The sequence below is a fragment of the Myiozetetes cayanensis genome, unplaced genomic scaffold (assembly GCF_022539395.1).
Source record: "Myiozetetes cayanensis isolate MyiCay16 unplaced genomic scaffold, myiCay2020 scf30, whole genome shotgun sequence".
Taxonomy (NCBI): Eukaryota; Metazoa; Chordata; class Aves; order Passeriformes; family Tyrannidae; genus Myiozetetes; species Myiozetetes cayanensis.
Genome location: NW_026087522.1, coordinates 6,809,005 through 6,823,618, shown reverse-complemented (window position 1 = coordinate 6,823,618; position 14,614 = coordinate 6,809,005). Strand labels below are relative to the sequence as shown.

At 54.2% G+C, this 14,614-nt stretch overlaps 1 pseudogene; it reads left to right on the top strand.

Annotated features, from left to right (window-relative positions):
- The first annotated feature begins 2,266 nt into the window (after nucleotides 1-2,266).
- On the top strand, nucleotides 2,267-4,837 carry LOC126645330 (class II histocompatibility antigen, B-L beta chain-like; annotated as a pseudogene).
- Nucleotides 4,838-14,614: the final 9,777 nt, after the last annotated feature.

Here is a 14,614-nt window from a genome sequence, read left to right as displayed (position 1 = left end):
CACCCCAGACCCCTCAGCCCTCCCTGTGCCCATCCCCGTCGTCTTTTTCCCCATCCCAGTGCTCCGAATCAATCCCAGCCTCTCCCATTGCCCCTTATTCCACTGCGATCCATCCCAGTTTTTCCCAGTGCCACTCAGTCCATCTCAGTCCCTCCCAGTATCCCCAGTCCATCCCAGTCCATCCCAGTGCCCCCCCGCCTCTCCACCCCGTTGGTGTCACCGCTCTCCCTCCTCTCAGCCAATCAGAGCGCGTCTCTCTGATGACTCATCAGATGCCGGGCAGACCCACAGCGCAGAGTTTCCTCTCCTTCTACCCCAGTCCATTCCCAATCCCCCCTAGTGCCATCCCAGTCCCTCCCAGTGCCACTCAAACCCCTACCAATGTCCTAAAAGCCCTCCACCCTCTATCCCAGTCCCCCCCAGCTCAGCCCAGTGTCTCCCCCGTCTCTCCCAGTGCCCCCCAGCATGTCCATCTTGCTGGTACCGTCGAGTTCCCAGCCCAGCTCCGGCCACCTGCTCTGCTCCGTGATGGATTTCTACCCTGCCCGGTGCAGGTGAGGTGGTTCCAGGATGGGCAGGAGCTGCCGGAGCACGTGGTGGCCACCGACGTGGTCCCCAACGGGGACTGGACCTACCAGGTGCTGGTGATGCTGGAAATCCTCCCCCGGCGTGGGGTCACCTACACCTGCCAGGTGGAGCACGTCAGCCTGGAGCACCCCCTCAGCCGGCACTGGGGTATGGCCCGGCCCCCCCAGCACTGGGGGGACAGTGGCAGGGGGGCCAGGGGTGTGGGGGAGCACTGGGGACACTGGGAGGCACTTTAGGGGGCGATGGAGAGACTGAGGAGGAGGTTGGGGGGTTCTGGGAGGTCTGAGAGGGTTTTTATGGAGTCCCGGGTGCAAATGGGAGAGTTTGGGCGAGTCTGGGTGGGATGGGAGGGAGGTTGGAGGTGACTGGGAGGGGGTTGGGGAAGTGCTGGGTGGGCTGAGAAGGCACTGGGAAAGGTTTGGGGGGGTCCTGGGGGTAATGGGAGGGAGCTTGGAGGGTCCTAAAGGGATTAGGAGGGACTTTGTGGGATCTCAGAGGGGCTGGGAAGGGACTGGCAGGAGATTTCAGAGGGTCCTGGGTGGGCTAGGAGAGACCAGGATGGGCTTTGTGAAGTCCTGGGTGGTCTCTGGGAGGTTTTGGATGGGGGTCCTGACCCCCCCGGCTCCCCCCAGAGATGCCACAGGACACCGTCTGCAGCAAGATCCTGGTGGGGGTCGGGGGCTTCGTGTTGGGTTTCGTCTTCCTGGCAGTGGGGCTCGACTTCTACCTGTGGGAGAAGGTAAAGGGGGGGTCCCCGCGGGTCGTGTCCCCCCTTCTCCAGAGCGTGTCTGTCCCCCCTACCCACCAGCCCATTGTCACTTCTTTTTCTCTCCCCACAATGTTCCTGAGCCAGCAGCAGCCGCAGCCCCTCCCCGTGGCCTCGGGCCCAGCCGGGACCCCCCAGTCCCTCCCCACCTGGAGTTTAGGGGGGGTCGTGTGTCCCCCCGGCCCTGCTTTTGCTCTCACACCAGCTGCCTGCTGCTCCCAGTGCTCCCAGTAAAGCTTCCCAGTTCTCTGCAGTCCTGCTTATTGGGGTATATTGGGGGGGTCTCCGAAAATCCTGGGAACGGGAGAGTTTGGGCAACGTCAGCCCCCCAAAATCCCACGTATCCAGGGCACCACAAAGCCAAACTCCAGCAATCCGGGACCCTCCAAAACCCACCTTGGAGCCCCCAGGCCGCGGGCAGAGTCAGCCCTAAGCAGCAGCCAATGGGAGAGAGCGCAGGTGATGCGTCACCAGTTGCCGGGCAGACCCGGCACAAACTGAGCCCTCACCGAGATCAGCCAATCAGAGAACGCCCTTCACTCGGTTTTGGGGACACGTCGGAGCAGCGGGACAGCCGGATCGCCCTTTTTGGGATCGGCAGAGCTGCGGGACCCCTGGACGCCCATTTGTGGGTTCCCATGAGCTCCCAACTGCCCCGCACCCTACGGACCTCCCTGAACCCCCCCAACCCCGAGCTGCAGTGCCCAGAACGACCTCAGCCAATCAGAAAGCGCCGACGCGAACTGTGGCCAATCAGAGTGCGCACTGCTAATGACTCATCAGTTGCCGGGAAGACGCGACGCTAAACGGGCCTCGGACTTTGCGCTCGGCCAATCAGAACGCGTCCAAAACAGCCCCAAAACGGCCCTGCCCGGCTGATTTTGGGGTGTCAGCCCCTGCCCGGCGCTGGGGATGGAGCGTGTGCGGGGAGCTGGGGCCGTACTGGTGGTACTGATGGTGCTGGGAGCTCCTCCGGCTGCGGGCGAGGAGCTCTCGGGTAAGAGGGGGCGGGCGGGAAGGGGGGAAAGAGGAGAGAAAAGAGGGGGTGGGAGCCCCAAAAGTGAGCACGAGAGGGGGGTTGGAACCCCCGGAATTAGTGGGAGTGAAGTGGGAGCCCCAAACTGAGCGCGGGGGAGGTCTGGGGATTGGGAGGACAGTGGGAAAAGGATGGGAGAGGGGCAAAAGGGGGGTAGGAGAGCAGGAAGAGGGATGCCATGGGGGTCCCTCTGTGTACCCCATCACTGGATCCCTGCAGTGGTTCCCTGGAGCTTTGGGGGGGATGTCGGATCCGCACTGGGGGAGTCCTCAATCCCCCTGTCCATCCCACGGGTGCTGATAGGGGGTTCCCCCCAGCCAAGAGACGGTGAGGCGGCGGCCATGGGGCAGAGGGGGGTGGGAAAGGGGGGTCCGGGGTGGGCCCCGAGCTCCCAACCTGCTGTGGGAGGCTGGGGGATGATGGTGGGGACGAGGCACCCCCTGACCCGTGTCCTGCACACACAGGGGTGTTCCAGGAGTTGAGAAACCAGGAGTGTCACTTCATCAACGGCACCGAGCAGGTGAGGTTCGTGGAGAGGAAAATCTACAACTGGATGCAGTTCGTGCACTTCGACAGCGATGTGGGGGTCTTTGTGGGGGACACCCCGTATGGGGAGTTCCAGGCCAGGTACTGGAACAGCCAACAGGACGTACTGGAGAACAAACGGGCTGCGGTGGACACGTTCTGCCGGCACAACTACGAGGTGTCCACCCCGTTCCTTGTGAATCGCAGAGGTGAGCGCAGGGCAGAGAGGGTCCCCTCGGGAATTCCCCTACTCCGGGAATGACCCTGGAGCCCCTGAAACCCTCCTTGGGAATCACCCCTGACCCCTCAGCCCTTCTTGTGCCCATCCTCGTGGCCTTGTGCCCCCTCCCAGTGCCCCCGAATCCATCCCAGTCTCCTGTTGCCCCTTATTCCATTGCGATCCATTCCAGTTTCCTCCAGTGTCACCCAGTCCATCCCAGTCTCTCCCAGCGCCCCTCCGCATCTCCGCCTCTCTGATGCCACCGCTCTCTCCCCTCAGCCAATCAGAGCGCGTCTCTCCGATGACTCATTAGTTGCTGGGCAGACCCGCAGAGCAGAGTTCCCTCTCCAGGACTCAGCCTCCCAGTCCCGCTCAGGACTTTCCCAGTCCTTCACAGTCCCTCCCAGTCATTCCCATTACCTCTCACTCCACTCCCAGACCCTTCCCAGTCGTTCTCAGTTCACTCCCACATCTCCCAACTCTCTCCCCAGTGACCCCCCCGGCCCATCCCCTTCTACCCCAGTCCATTCCCAGTCCCTCCCACTGCCATCCCAGTCCCTCCCACTGCCATCCCAGTCCCTCCCACTGCCATCCAAACCCCTACCCATGTCCTAAAAGCCCTCTGCCCTCTCTCCCCAGTGCCCTCAGCTCAGCCCAGTGTCTCCCCCGTCTCTCCCAGTGCCCCCCAGCGTGTCCATCTCGCTGGTGCCGTCGAGTTTTCAGCCCGGCCCCAGCCCCTGCTCTGCTCCGTGATGGATTTCTACCCTGCCTGGTGCAGGTGAGGTGGTTCCAGGATGGGCAGGAGCTGCCGGAGCACGTGGTGGCCACCGACGTGGTCCCCAACGGGGACTGGACCTACCAGGTGCTGGTGATGCTGGAAATCCTTCCCCGGCGCGGGGTCACCTCCCCCTGCCAGGTGGAGCACGTCAGCCTGGAGCACCCCCTCAGCCGGCACTGGGGTACGGCCCGGCCCCCTCAGCATGGGGGGACAGTGGCAGGGGGGCCAGGGGTGTGGGGGAGCACTGGGGACACTGGGAGGCACTTTAGGGGGCGATGGAGAGACTGAGGAGGAGGTTGGGGGGTCCTGGGAGGGCTGAGTGGGGCTGTGCGGAGTCCTGGGGGAGACTGGGGGGGAGTTTGGGTGAGCCTGGTAGGGACGGGAGGGAGGTTTGGGGGGTCTTGGGGTGACTGGGAGTGGGTTGGGGAAGTGCTAGGTGGGCTGGGAATGGACTGGGAGGGGTTCAGGGGTGTCCTGGGGGTGATGGGAGGGGTTCAGGTGTGTCCTGGGGGTGATGGGAGGGGGGGTGGAAGGTCCTAAATGGGATGGGAGGGGCTTTGTGGGATCCCCGAGGGGCTGGAAAGAGACAGGTAGGAGGTTTCAGGGAGTGCTGGGTGGGGCTGGGGGAGACCAAGACAGGGTTTCTGGGCGGTCTTGGGTGGTCTCTGGGAGGTTTTGGGGGTCCTGACCCCCCCGGCTCCCCCTAGAGATGCCACAGGACACCGTGCACAGCAAGATCCTGGTGGGGGTCGGGGGCTTCCCGTTGGGCTTCATCTTCCTGGCGCTGGGGCTCAACTTCTACCTGCGGGAGAAGGTAAAGGGGGGGTCCCCGGGGGTCGCGTCCCCCCTTCCTCAGAGCGTGTGTGCCCCCTCTGCCCCCCCAGCCCGCTGTCACCCCCTTTTCTCTCTTCACAGAGCTCCTGAGCCGGCGGCAGCCGCAGCCCCTCCCCATGGCCTCAGGCCCAGCTGGGACCCCCCAGTCCATCCCCACCCGGAGTTTGGGGGGGTCATGTGTCCCCTCCGACCCTGCTTTTGTTCTCACACCAGCCACCTGCTGCTCCCAGTGCTCCCAGTAAAGCTTCCCAGTTCTCTGCAGTCCTGGTGTTGAAGGGCAGGTGCCCTCCCAAAGCCCCCCCAGAATCAGCTTATGCAAATTGTACAATGGTTGGCACCTGTTGTCTTTCTGCTTCAAGGAGTGTGTATTTTTCTGCCATGTCTGGTTCAATCTTTTCACAGCTTAATGGCTCAAACTGCATCTGCTTTGTTTAAAGAAAAAGGGAGAAGTGTAGGGATTTATAGTGCTAATATAAAGGATATGCTGCATCTGTGAGAACATAACCTGATGTTGCAATTGTGAAAACATGATCTGTTGTTCTGATGGCCTTCTGGTGGGACCAGGATGTGAAAGATCTACCAAGAGAAACAGCAGCAAAACCAGATATAGAAAACAGGGTCCCAGTACCAGCTATCGGAGTAGGAAAGGACATAAAGAATGTTAAAGAAACAGAGCTGATAGAAGAGTATTGTTAGAAAACTGGATCAAAGACTGCTGCTTGATTCCAATCAACAGGGCTCTCTGATCATCACATTGGTGTGCTGAGTCATCCCTGCTCTCATGAAAACCCCCCAGGCAGGTGCCCTCCCAAAGGCTCCCAAACATCCTCATCATCCCCACTGACATCACCACTGTCCCTCTGATGTCACTGGTGTTCCCAATGATGTCACAGCTGTCCAATTGATGTCACCAGACAGTTGTGATGTCACTAGTCTCCAGTGACATCACTGCTGTCCCCACGGATGTCACCACTGTCCCTGTGATGTTACTCCTGTCCCCAGGGGTGGTCCCTGTGTCCCCAGTGATGTCACCACTGTCTCTTGTGATGTCACCACTGTCCCCAATGATGTCACCAATGTCCCTGTGATGTCACTGGTGTCCCCAGGGGTGTCCCCAGTGTCCCCAATGATGTCACCACTGTCCCTTTGATCTCACCGACATCCCCAATGATGTCACTGCTGTCCCCCAGTGATGTCACTGGTCTCCAGTGATGTCACTGCTGTCCCATGAGATGTCACCAATGTCCCCAGTGATGTCACTGCTGTCCCTGTGACCTCATCACTGTCCCTTTGATGTTACTGCTTTCCCTGTGATGTCACTGCCATCCCCAATGATGTCACCAGTCTTCTGTGATGTCACTGCTATCCCTGTGATGTCAGCAGTCTCCAGTGATGTCACTACTTTCTCCACGGATGTCACCACTGTCCCCAAGGGTGATCCCTGTATCTCCAAAATGTCACTGCTGTCCCTGTGATGTCACTGCTGTCCCAAGTGGTATCACCATGTCCCCGTGATGTCACTGATGTCCCTGTGATGTCACCAGACCCCTGTGAGGTCACTGGTCTCCTGTGATGTCACTGCTATAACCTCTGATGTCACCAATGTCCACAATGACATCACTGCTGTTCCTATGATGTCACCACTGTCTGTTTGATGTCACCAATATCCCTGTGATGTCACTGGTCTCCAGTGATGTCACCGATGTCCCTGTGATGTCACCGGTGCCCTGTGATGTCACCAGTGACACCAATAATGTCACTGGTGTCTCTGTGATGTCACTCCTGGCCTTGTGAAATCATCGATGTCCCCTGTGATGTCAAAGATGTCCCCATTAATGTCACTGGTGTCTCTGTGGTGTCATCATTGTCCCCTGTGATGTCAACAATGTCCCCAATGATGTCCTGCTGTCTCTGTGATGTCACCACTGTGCCAAACCATGGCACCATGTCCCCATCATGTCACTGATGTCGGTGAGGTCCCTGTGACATCACGGCTGTGATATCCCTTTGTTTTCAACAGTCCCCTGTGATGTCACTGGTCCCCAGTGATGTTACCCATCTCCCTGTGATGTCACCACTGTCCCCTGTGATCTCAACAATGACCCTGATGATGTCACCGGGGTCACTGTGATTTCACCCTTGTCCTTGTGAAGTCACTTAAGTCCCCTGTGATGTCACCAATGTCCCTGTGACATCACGGCTGTCCCTTTGTTGTCAGCAGTCCCCTGTGACGTCACTGGTTCCCAATGCTGTTACTGTCCCCAGCAGTGGCACCATGTCCCCATGATGTCAGTGATTTCCCTGTGACATCACGGCTGTCCTTTTTTGTCACCATCACCTGTGATGTCACTGGTCCTGAATGATGTCACCTATGTCCCTTTGTTTTCACCATTCTCCTGTAATTTCACTGTTCCCCAATGATTTCACCAATGTCCCTGTGATGTCACCAGTGTCCCCTGTGATGTCAGCAATGTCCCAGATGATGTCACTGGTGTCTCTGTGATGTCACCCCTGTCCTTGTGAAGTCACTGATGTCCCCTGTGATGTCACCGATGTCCCTGTGACAACAGGGCTTACCCTTTGTTCTCATTAGTCCTCTGTGATGTCACTGGTCCCCAATGGTATCACTGCGGTCCCTCTTATACCACCACTGATGTCAGCAGTGGCACCTTGTCCCTGTGATTTCTCCAATGTCCCTGTGATGTCACCAGTCCTTTGTGATGTCACCAGTCCCCTGTGATGTCACCATTGGCCCTTGTGATGTCAGCAATGTCCCCTATGATATAAATGGTGTCTCTGTGTTGTCACCCCTGTACTTGTGAAGCCACCTACATCCCATGTGATGTCACCAATGTCCCTGTGACATCACGGCTGTCCCTTTGTTGTCACCTGTCCCCTGTGAACTCACTGGTCCCCAGTGATGTCACTGCTGCCCATATGATTCCACCACTGTGCCCACCAGTGGCATCATGTCCCTGTGTTGTGATGTCCCTGTGATGTCACCAGACCCCTGTGATTTCACCGATGTCCCTGTGACAGCACGGCTGTCCCTTTCTTGTGACCAGTCCCCCGTGATGTCACTGACCCCAATGATATCACTCATGTCCTGGTGACCCTGATGTCACCACTGTCCCCTGTGATGTCAACAATGTCTCCGATGATGTCATTGGTGTCTCTGTCATGTCATCCTTGTGCTTGTGAAGTCATCGATGTCCACTTTGATGTCACCCATGTCCATGTGACATCTCTGCTTTCTCTTTGTTGTCAGCAGTCCCCTGTGATGTCACTGTGATGTCACCACTGTCCCCTGTGATGTCACCAATATCCTCAATGATGTCATTGTTGTCTCTGTAATTTCACCCCTGTCCTTGTAAAGTCACCAGTGTCCTATTTGATGTCACTGATTTCCTTGTGACATCACAACTATCCTTTCATTGTCACCAGTCCCCTGTGATGTCACTGGTCCCCAGTGATGTCAACGCTGTCCCTGTGATGTCACCACTGTCCCCTGTGACATCAGCAATGTCCCCAATCAAGTCATTGGTGTCTGTGTAATGCCAACCCTGTCCCTGTAAAGTCATCCATGTCCCTGTGACATCTGGGTTGTCCCTTTGTTTTCAACACTCCCCTGTGTTGTCTCTGGTCCCCAATGATGTCATCAACATTCCTGTGATGGCACCACTGTCACTTGTGACATCACCACTGTCCTAGATGATGTCACTGTTGCCTCTGTGATGTCACCCGTGTTGTTGTTATGTCAGTGATGGCCCTTGAGATGTCACGGCTGTTCCTTTTTTTTTAACAGTCCCCTGTGATGTCACTGGTCCACAATGACATCACTGCTTTCCCTGTGATGTCACCAATGCCTTCTGTTATGTCACCATTGTACCCAATGATATCACTGGTGTCTCTGCGATGTTACTCTGGTCCTTTGTGACTTCACCGATGTTCCTCTGACATCACGACTCTCCCTTTGTTGTCACCAGTACCCTGTGATATCACTGGTCCCCAATGATATCACTGCTGTCCCTGTGATGTCAACACTGTCCCCAGAAGTGTCACCATGTCCCCAGGATATTAACAATTTCCAAGGGACACTACGGTTGTCCCCTTGTTTTTGCCAGTCACTTGTGATTTCACTGGTCCTCAGTGATGTCACCCATGTTCCTGTGATGTCACCAGACCCCTTTGATGTTACTGATGTTCCTGTGACATCACAGCTGTTCCCTTGTTTTAACCTGCCCCCTGTGATGTCACTGGTCCCCAATGATGTCACTGCTGGCCCTGTGGTGTCACCGCTGTGCCCAGCGGTGGCACCTTGTCCCGTGATGTCACCGGCCCCCAATGATATCACTGCTGGCCCTGTGGTGTCACCACTGTGCCCAGCGGTGGCACCTTGTCCCCGTGATGTCACCAATATCCTTGTGATGTCACCAATGTCCCTGTTATATCACGACTGTCATCAATGTCACTGATGATGTCACTGGTGTCTCTGTGATGTCACTGTGGGACGGCCATTTCAGTCCAGCACTCCTACAAGAGAACAACTGCCCTTCCACCCAGGAAAGAAAGCCCTGAGTCTGCGTCTCTCCAGTGCAGTTGCTGCGCCACTCTCGGCACTGCACAAAGAACAAGAACTTTGTGTGCGGGCACCTTTGTCTGGGACACATCTTCATCTGTACTGAACTCTAGATTTAAACTTTAAAAAACCATCTAAACCTAAACCCAATGCTAAACCCTAACCCCAAACCGTAAACCTATCCCTTACTCTAACCCAAACATTACCTAAACCCTAACCTTAACCTAATCCTAACCCTAAACTTAACCTCCTCTGTAACTTTAACCCTAAATCCCAACACCTCACATTAACTGTGATTCACGATCTATCGAGTGCAATTTGTGCGCCACTCTCGGCACTACACAAAGAACAAGAGCTTTCTGTGCGTGCACCTTTGGACTGGGAGGTATCTTAGACAGCACTGAACCCTAGACCGAAACCTAAAAATAAATCTAAACCTGAACCTAATGCTAAACCCTAAACCCAAACTGTACTCCTATCCCTTACTCTAACCAAAATGTTACCCAAACCCAAACCCTAAACCCTAACCCTAACCTAACCCTAAAACCTAAACCTAAACCTAAGTCTAACCTTGACCCTAAACCCTTACCCTATGCCTAACCCTAAACCCTAATGAAAGGGACATTGGTGATATCACTGGGGATGAGTGTCATCACAGGGGATTGGTGAAAACAAAGAGACAGCTGTGATGTCACAGAAACATCAGTGACATCACATGGGACATCAGTGACATCACAAGTACATGGCTGACATCAAAGAGAGATCAGTTACATCATTGTGGATAGTGGTGACATCAAAGAGGACAGTGGTGACATCACAGGGACATGGGTGACATCATTGGGTAGCAGTGACATCACAAGGGACTGTTAAAAACAAAGGGACAGGTGTGATATCACAGGGAAATCAGTGACATCACAGGGGACATTAGTGATTTCACAAGGACAGGGGTGACTTCACAGCGACACCGGTGATATCATCAAGGACAATGGTGACATCACAGGGGACAGAGATGACATCATAGGGACATGGATGACCCCACTGGGGACCAGTAACATCATAGAGGACAGAGGTGACATCACAGGGACAGCAGTGACACCATTGGAAACCAGTGACATCACTGTGGACTGGTGACAACAAAGACACAGCTGTGATGTCACAGAGACATCGGTGAAGTCGCAGGGGACCGGGCTAACATCGCAGAGACACCAGTGACATCATCAGGTACAATGGTGACATAACAGAACACATTGGTGAAATCACAGGGAAATCAGTGATGCCATTGTAGACCAGTGACATCACAGGGGACTGTTGAAAACAAAGGGACAGCCGTGATGTCTCAGGGGACATCACTGAGATAACAACAATGTGGGTGACATCACAGAGACAACAGTGACATCATCTAGGACCCTGGTGACATCACAGAGGACAGTGGTGACATCACAGGGATGTCGATGACATCAATGGAGACCTGAGACATCACAGAGGAGTGTTGAAAACAAAGGGACAACCCTGATGTCACAGAGACATCAGTGACATCAGAGGCAGGGACAGGACTGACATTACAGAGACACTTGTGACTTGATTGGGGACATTGGTGACATCACAGAGGACAATGGTGACATCACAGGGACAGCGTTGATATCACTGGGGACCAGTGACATCACAGGGGACTGTTGACAAGAAAGGGAAGACCATGATGTTACAGGGACATTGGTGACATCACAGGGACATCGGTGTCACCGCTGGGGACAGTGGTGATGTCATAGAGACAGCAGTGACATCATTAAAGACAAGTGACATCACAGGTGCCTGGTGACAATGAAAGGATAGCTGTGATGTCACAGACATAACAGTGATGTCATAGGGGTCTGGTGACATCAGAGGGACATTGGTGACATCACAGGGACAAGGTGCCAATGCTGGAGACAGTGGTGACACCACAACAGTGACATCACTGGGGACCAGTGACATCACAGGACTGGTGACAACAAAGGGATAGTTGTGATGTCAGAGGGACATTGGTGACATTACAGGGGACTTCAGTGACTTCACAAGGACAAGGGTGAAATCATAGTGACACCAGTGACATCACTGGTGTCATTGTTGACATCACAGGGGACAGTGATGACATCACAAGGAGATGGGTGACATCACTGGGAACCGGTGACATCATAGGGGACTGCTGACAAGAAAGTGACAGCCGTGATGTCACAGGGACATCATTGCCATCGGTGACATGACGGGGACATGGGGACATGGCGGGGGCATGGTGTCATGGCTCAGCACAGTGGTGACATCACAGAGACAGCAGGACATCATCGGGGACATTTCTGACATCATAGGAGACAGTGGTGACATCACAGGGACAGAGGTTACATCATTGGGGAACAGTGACATCACAGGAGACTGATAACAACAAAGGACAGCAGTGATGTCACAGGCACATCGGTGACATCACAGGGACCTGGTGTCACTGCTGGGGACAGTGGTGACACCACAGAGACAGCAGTGACATCATTGGTGACATTGTTGCCATCAGAGGGGACAGTGATGACACCACAGAGATACCAATGACATCAACAGGGACATCTGTGACATGACAGGGGACACTGATGACATCACAAGGCCAGGTGTGACAACACAGAGATAGTAGTGACATTATCGGTGAAACTGATGGCATCACAGGGGATAGTGGTGACATCACAGGGACATTGGTGACATCATTGGGGACCAGTGACCTCACAGGGGACTACTGTCAACAAAGGGACAACCATGATGTCACAGGGACATCCGTGATATCATAGGGGTCTGATGACATCACAGGGACATCAGTCACATCACAGGGACATGGTGCCACTGTTGGGGACAGTGGTGATATCCCCAGCACAGCAGTGACATTATTGGAGACCAGTGACATCACAGGGGACTGCTTACAGCAATGGGAAAGCTGAGATGTCACAGGGACATTGGTGACATCACAGGGGGTGGAGGTGACAACACTAAGACACCAATGATATCACTGGGGACATTGGTGACATCACAGGGGACAGTGGTGACATCACAGAGGAACCTGTGAAATCATAGGCTATTGTTACCAACAAATGGAAAACCGTGATGTCACAGGGACATCAGGGACATCACAGGGACATCAGTGACATCACGGGGACATCATGCTACCATTGGGGACAGTGGTGACATCACAGAGACAGCAATGGTGTCATTGGGGACCAGAAATATCACTGGGGACTGGTGACAACAAAGGGAAAGCCGTGATGTCACAGGGACATCAGTGACATCACTGGGGACATCGGTGACTTCACAAGGACAAGGGTGACATCGCAGAGACACCAGTGACATCATCGGTGACACTGGTGACATCACAGGGACAGCAGTGACATCGCTGGGGACCAGTGTTGTCACAGGGGACTGGTGACCACAAAGGGACAGTTTTGATGTCACAGGGCTATCGGTGACAGCTATGATATAACATGGATGTTGGCGGAGGAGCTTCCAGAAGAAACTGCACACAAATCAGGATGATTTACGCAAATGTTCCACTTTATTTACATAACCCAACCTCTTATATACTTTCACTGCCCCCCGGGGCGTGATCACTTTCAAACTATTGGTTATTTGCTGTAACCCACGAACCGAGCGTGCATTACTGGCACACTTCCTATTGGGTGCACACAGATGTTTTTCTCCTAAAACTCCTCCTTGTTTTTGTCACAGGTTTCTCTTTGTTTACATTCCTGTAGTCTGTTATCACTGCTCCTGTATTTTTCCACTGCCTGCAAAGAGGCTTCTGGCTATGTCAGGGGCAGGTTTAACTGAGGCCAATTAGTATGGTTTGTCCATAGTGTGTCTTTTTTCAGCTACAGCACTCCACAAGTCTGATCCCCCAAATGGAATAAGAATGAAGATTCCTCCCAGAGAAAAGGTGCCAGCACAGGAAGCTCTGTGTGTGCATGGAGTGCCAAGAGTGGCTCACCAGTTGCACAGGAGAGATGGAGGGTAAATGCTTTCCTTCCTGGGTAGAAATGCATTTGATTGGAGTCAGAATACATTCGCTGGAATTGTCAGTCTGAGTCCCTGTAACAGGGTGAGTTTGAAAGGATGCCGAGATTGAAAACCAAGACACTGCTGAGAGCTCAACAATAAACCCAATATTTATTACAGAAAGTGGCCGAGTAAACAGGAACCCGAAAGATAAGAAAGGAGAGGAGTGAACTGAGCCCTCAGTGAAACCCCCAATCACACAGGTGTATTTTACGAGGTTGTCTTACCCACCCCAGGATAACCAGAATTCCCCATAGAGGAGGCTCCATACTCAGAGGGTCATCAGGCTCACAAAGATAGCGGCGTCCCCGCAGAAAGCAACGTTGTCCTTCCTGTGAAGCTTGAGAGCCCCAAGCACGAGCCACCTGCATTTTTATCCACTGAGCCGGTGACGTCTCCCTGGGCTGGTGTGGCAGCACCGCCCAGCCAGAGGCCCTTGGTCCCTCCCCCGTTCTGTGAGTGCCCCCCTTCAGCCATGCGGGAGAACGTGGGGATTCCCCTCGCACTTGCGCTGTTTCACTCAGGGGGTCTGATGTATTTGGGTCTGGGGGCTTTACTCCATTTTCTCCTCTTCAGTTTCTCCTTCAAATGTCCTCTACAGACAACCAGCCAATTACAGAACACCAATTAAAACAGTTTACACAAGACAATCTCTCTCCAAGGACGAAGCTCCCGTTTATCAGTGAACTTGGAAGGCAAAGAACAAAACTTTTGCAGGTGGCTGGGCCAAACACAGACCAAAAAATATCAACAATCCCTGATACTCCTACTCTGATTTCTGTGTTGAAGATACTTCTTCAGCCCTTCTCTGGAGCTGCAGGGGCAGTGCCTGTGTGCAGAGCTGGAGGGAAGAGACTCCCAGCACAGTAGCACAGCCAGGGACAAGGGCACTTGTTCTTTCCACATCTCGGCTTTGGGAAAGAATGCTTTTTGGGAAAGAAAGCTTTCCTTTTTTGTCACCAGTCCTCTATGATGTCACTGGTCCCCAATGATTTCTCTTTTGTCCCTGTGATGTCATCTCTGTCCCTGATGATGTCACTGGTGTCTCTGTGATGTCAACCCTCTCCTTGTGAATTTGCTGATGTCCCTGTGACATCACAGCGCTCCCTTTGTTATCAACATTCTCCTGGTCACTGGTCCCCAGTAATGTCACTGCTGTCACTGTGATTTCACCACTGTCCCCAGCAGTGCCACCATTTCCCTGTTATGTCACCAGACCCCTTTGATGT